Below are 6,547 nucleotides of genomic sequence, written 5' to 3'. Positions count from 1 at the left end.
ACTTAGTGCATGTGAAATTACAAAACTACCCCTGATACAAAAACTAGTCTAGGTGCCCTAAAATACAAGGGCTGAAAAATCCTATATTTCTAGGGTACCCTACCTACATTATGGAGCCCTAAATACAAGACCCAAAATTAATGAAACCTTAATCTAATATGTACAAAGATAAGTGGGCTCATACTTAGCCCATGGGCCCGAAATCTACCCAAAGGCTCATGAGAACCCTAGGGCCTTCTCTTGCATCTTTGGCCCAATCTTCTTGGAGTCTTCTATCCAATGTCGTTGGGGGGTAGGATTGCATCAATATGCATCCCTACATGATCTTGCATAATTAGCTTAATCCATCAAATTACCATATCATAAGCAAAAAGTGAGTATAGAGTAGGATGCCATATCAATCAGACTTCACAGAAATTAGATAATACTGTTACACATTGGATGCATAAGAATGAATTTTAATTTCAAATACGTAGAGACCATAAAGAACATGATGTGACATTGCAGCTAATTTATACCAGAAAAAAAATAGCAATTGACATTAGTTATAATTGGCTGCAATTTTCTCCCAACTTCGAATATGAATTATCATTTATTAGCTGATAAATCCTAATTGGTATTTGATCGAGGCCGTACCCGAATCAAATAAACATGAAAATGCAATAACTAGGAAGTGATCCTAGGTCGTTTCCCAACGAGCAGTGACAAACCAAATGTTCATAATATACTTGCAGTAACAGTAACGATGGGGGGGGTTTGGTTGTTTGGTAATTAAAGAGCAGAACAAATAAAATGGAATACGAAACTACTAATATTAAAAACGGGTTGTTTCCTCTGATTCAGAAGCCACTCTCTTATCCTGGGTTATGGAGAATTCGTCCCTAACAGTCAACCACTTAATCCAACCCTATTTCAATTTACCAAGTGAAAATCAACTTAGGGTTTTCAATACGTGATTAGGCACCACATACACCAGTTAGCCCTTCGTCCATTAAGCATGAATGCAAGTTAGGCTCAGAGGCAATTAATCGAACACGAAGCGTGCACTGATTAATATTCACGAATTTGGGATACTGGTGAAGGGAGAACTGCCAGGAAACCACATTACAAGCGAAACCTCAAAGAGAGTTGGGCTTCGTCCTCAAAAGGAAACAACACCAGAAAATCTAGCCTTCCATGGATTCAAACAGAAAACGCAATTGAAACATAAAGCAGAAACGTAAATGAACGGAAACGTAAATGAACAGAAACGTAAACGAACAGAAATGTAAAATGGAACAGAAACGTAAATGAGAGTAGAAGAAGAAGCAAGAACGAAATTGTAATTAGAAGCAGAAAACGTAAAATTGCATTACGAACTCAGAAGCATCAAAAACAGAAAAACGAAAACCCTAAAACAAAGCTCTGAATAATGAATAGCATAACAGAATAGAATGCCCTGCACGAATCCCAAGGCAGCTATTTAAAAAAAAAGTCACTCAAAGTCACTGGGCCCTATTACAATACTCTGGCCCAAAACGAAATAAACACTGAACAACATAAAATAAAATTGTGAAATTTCCTAATTAGAAATTAACTAAGGTAAGCGCTGCTTTATTTGCCCTCTTCAAGTCCACAACCAAAATCCGGATTAAGCCCAATGTTTCATTAATTCCTGAAATTAGATTAAAAACATCAAATTAGCTAAATGAGCCCAAATAATAAAACTGTCTAATTAATTGACAATTAAGACCAATCAATAATTAAAATGGTGCAAAAAGGGTTTAGAAAATAGAAGAAAATGATGGCACATCAGTATTGTATAGATTTTGGATCAAACCATAGGGCCGTGACCTATGAAACACTAACCCCTCATTTGTAATAGAGGCTCTCCCTTCCTAATATAGCTTTGGCTTTTAAGACTAATGACCTCTCTATAAAGTGCCAAGTAAGTTTTTCTTCTTTTTTTTTTAAAAAAAAATGTCTAGTATTTTCATCCCCTTTAAGAAAAGAGAAAATTCAGGTTTGCAAATAGAGATTGCAATAGTCAAGATTAATTTAATGTGTTTGGGAAAAAGTTACATCCAACATAACCAACAACATTCTCTTTAAATTCAATACAAGAGTTCTTTCTGTCAAACTGATGTTTGGAAGCTTGAAATGGCAATCCAAACACACCTTAACAGTTGAGTAGATAGAGCCCGTGCTCATAAGCCAAATGATAATAGTACTATAACACCTTTATCATAAATGATCTTCTTGGGTTGAAGTGTATTTCTGGTGATACCAATGTTAGTTTCTTTCATTTAACAATGTAATGATAACCAAGTAGACACATGCTACAAAAAGATATAACTTATATTTTCTTGTGAAGCTGAAGACTAAATAATGACCCATAAACAGAATTACCAATTTAAGATATTAATAAAACATAATAGCATTAATGTTTAAAAATCTTCAAATTGTAGCTGCCAAGAAGCAAATTAGTTTAAGATATTAATAAAACAAAATTAAAAAGAAAAAAATGTAAGATTATACAGTATAAACTTGAGGAAAAATATATTTATATGTTGTCACTTTCGTTTACAGAGTTTTGTTGAATCATATAGTATGAATTACTCAAACCATGACAATGGCAAGATAACACAAGTGGGAAGGTAAAGCAACAAACTTGGCTTAAATTTTTTGGCTCATATATTACTAATTTCTGAGCCAATCATTCAGATATTTATATAACTAATTTATGAGCCAATCACTGGCTATTCTCTTAAAAATAAAATAGAAAAGGAATAATGCTAAAGTGTAAAGACTCTCCTACTTGCCGCCACTACTTGGATCTAGTTACCTACATATAATCAATCAATAAGATCAACTTTATCACTTATTGGTAATCAATAACTGGCAAAGGGCCCAAAACTTGATGGAAATTATGTAATCATAGTGATACTTGTAAATATGGTATATTATATATTTTTTTCTAGCTAGTATATATGTTATGTAATTATGTCTTCTAGAGTGACTATATATTCTTGTAAATATTATTTTATTTAAGACCCCTTGACTCCTAATATAAATATATGCTCCGCTGTGTAATTCTGACACAAGTCATCGTGTCTCTCATTCTCTTTCATTCTCAACATGATATCTAGAGCCTAACAAGAGGCAACCCAAATGTCAAATAAACTAAAAATGTAATGATATATTCTATTCCAAAATTTATAAATAAATTGTCTGTTAATCAAAATGAAGTTACAGGACAAAAAAAAAAGAATCTGGGTTGTGGCTCATGAACCTACTATAAGGAAAGTACAAGACCAAATCACATTGGCTGAAGCAGTTACCAGGTCTCCACAAGTCAGACAACAACTATTTGAACATAGCCCTACCATATCTTTCGAAATTCAAAAAGGATTTATTAGATGAATGAAAAATACTAAATGATAGGATCTTTGTAAAGTTGACAAGAGGACTGAGGACAAAGTCAAAAAATGCTTGACTTCCACGACATTAGTTCTCTTTGTGCTATAGCCTACAACTAGTGTCTGCAATCGTTTGTGTAGCTCTTGAGTATATAAACACTACCTAGGCCATCAAACAAAGGGAAAGCATAACAAACAGTAGTACTAAAAGCACAACTACAGTATAAAGCTTAAGAGGCTTAAATTCCATGAATGCATCACAGGGGATATTATACGTACTTAAGACAATTGAGTGGCTCTCTATAAAACTTAAGAGGCTTAAATTCCAAGGATTGTTGTCTGTAGAAAGTCTCAAGCTCTTTCATAAATGTTTCTCGATCCAGAGGCGTGCCATACTCATCATAATCAGTCATCTGTGGGTTAACGACAAGATAATTAGTCAAGCTTTTTCAACACACAGATCCAAACACACTAAAATAGCACCCAATATCGATCCAAACTTCTTAGAGGACATTAGTCAAGCAGTTGACAGGTTCAAAACCCCATTTCACTAATGCCACAAAACCTATCCAAAAACAACATATATGAACTCAATCCTATATTTTAACACAAAAAGGCACTAGATCTGGGGGAAAAAGAGACATTACCTTGTTGTTGGTGACAAAGTCATTGACATTAATAGCAGGGAAGAGAAAAGTGCCATTCGGTTGCATTTGATAGAGCCTCTTAACTCCAGTGGTGGTTTCCTCAAAAACCCTACAAGACGCTCTTCATCTTGCGGTACCTGGTGGGATTGGTCTTCAACCCATCTCTGATGATGGTAAGCACGATCTGGAACTCAGCGTTGCCAGTGGAGTTGGGGTTGAGGAGTTCATCGGTCTTCTCATAAAGTTCCTCAACTTTGATGCCTTCATGGATGAGGAAGGTAGCGTGACCACCGTCATCAACGATGAGGTTGGGTCCTCCATCGGGGCCTCAATTGAGGGCATGCTCTGTGCAATAGTGGCAGCGGCGTGGTCTTAGGTGGAGAAGATGTAGGAAAAGCATCGACGTGGCCCTAGGAAAGGTCATTGACCTTGTATTTACCACTTGTGTGGTTTTCTCCACCAACAAAGCCCTGGTTTATGCATTAAGAGAGACGAAGCAAGAAAGAGAGTGGAGTGGCGAGGAAAAAAAGAGAGTGGAGTGGTGAAAATACTCTGGAGTCGTGGAAGGCGAAACGATGTTGATTGAGGCTAGGGGTTAGAGTTTCAGCGAGAAAGGGGACACCGAGTTACGCATTTTGTTTTATTATTCCAAATGAATTAAGATAGTTTTTTATATAACCTGTGGTAAATTTAATTATATATAACATTCTAAGGTGGTTTTCATTAACAGTCTTTGAATGAATGTCATAAAATGCTCTTATTGTTAAAATAATTACAAAAATGCCACCGCACAACTTTCTAAGGCGGTTCCCAAATAACTGTCGTAGAATCCCTATCGTAAAATGTTGTTTTTTTAGTAGTCTTTTCTCCAAGAACATAAGGATGGTGTTGGTTTAACAGAGGATGATCCAATCAACTTCTGTCAAGCTATGCATAATTCTATCTCTCAAAATTGGATTGATGCCATGAAGGATGAGATGAAGTCTATGAATGACAATGAATTTTGGAATCTAGTCGAATTGCCTGAAGGTGTGAAGCCTATTGGTTGTAAATGGATATTTAAAACCAAGAAGGATTCAAAGGATAATATCGAGAGATATAAGGCTTGTTTAGTTGCTAAAGGCTTTACTCAGAAAGAAGACATTGACTATAAAGAAACCTTTTCTCTAGTATCTTTAAAGGATTCTTTTGGTTAAATTGTGTAATTTTAAGAAAATTTGTGTAATTTTAAGACCTCCCATTTATTGTATTAAATTATCTTGTATTTTTGGTTAAATTGATTGAAACAACATGTTGCCAAAGTAACCTCTGTTGCGTAAATTTATTTGAATGAATTTACATAGATGTTGCATGAAATTATTCATGTGAATTGTGCTCGGTCCAAAGGAAGACACAATTTGACAGAATAATTACATGCTTGAAATGGTAAACATGTGGTGATTATAAATAGTTTGATTTTCCATGTGAATAATGAAATGTTCAAAGACAATCATTATTTGACCGGAATAATCATCATATAAGTTTTCCATGTGAGCAATGGAGTGTCCAAAGGTAACCTTTGTTTGACAGAATTTATCACCAATGTTTGATCAATGCATTGAGAGTACCACTTGCAGTTAGTCTTTTTCAATCCAAAGATTGAGGATTAATGGTGCGCTAGGTATCTTGTTTGGGTCTTGAAATTTACCATAAAGATTATTTTTGCATTGCATGTTTGTTGTTCTCTTCTTTAATTATTTTTGTTGTTACTACTATGGTTCAAATTACTCATATTATGTGAATCCCAAATCTGCATGTGTAAAATTTAGAGTTTGAAAAGGGAGTCCAAAGGTGATATATGAGTAATCTTGATATGTAACACTAGAAGTAGTAAAACACATTATGCGTTAATTGAAGAGAACAAGAAACTACGTGTTTTCATATCGAAAGTCTCGAAGTTTAGAGATCATTGGGTATTCTGACTTCGATTTTTCAGAATGTATTAATAACAATTACTCTACATAAGGATCCACATTTAACCATGTTGGAGGAGTTAATATTTTGCTACGAGACATCATACTAGAATTTATGATTGCTAAATTATTGTAACCAGTTTGCCTGTTGTCGCCAACATCAAGTAGCCATCAGGTGTTTATTGAGACAATATCTTAGTAGTCTTATTAAGGATTCAACCAAATAAAAGTTTGTTGACATAAAGTATTTGGTTATTTAATAAAGAATCCAGAAAATATAGATTTGCATAGAACATATAGGAACTCATTCCATGCTAGCTGATCCACTTACTAAAGGTATGACACTAAAGTTTTTTTTTTCACGAGCACACTGCTCATATGGGTATAATTCCTGACAGTACCTTAGTTTAGTGGGAGTCTTACTCATGTCCTATATCTTACGGTTTGCAAACATTTTGTTATTTGTATTTTCTGCATAAATAAAATTGAAGTTTATCATTTCATTATAAGTTTGTTTGTGTGCAATATTTGTATTGCATTTTGGATTGAT

Source organism: Glycine soja, chromosome 12 (genome assembly GCF_004193775.1).
Source record: "Glycine soja cultivar W05 chromosome 12, ASM419377v2, whole genome shotgun sequence".
NCBI lineage: Eukaryota > Viridiplantae > Streptophyta > Magnoliopsida > Fabales > Fabaceae > Glycine > Glycine soja.
Note: the sequence above shows the minus strand (reverse complement) of the source record.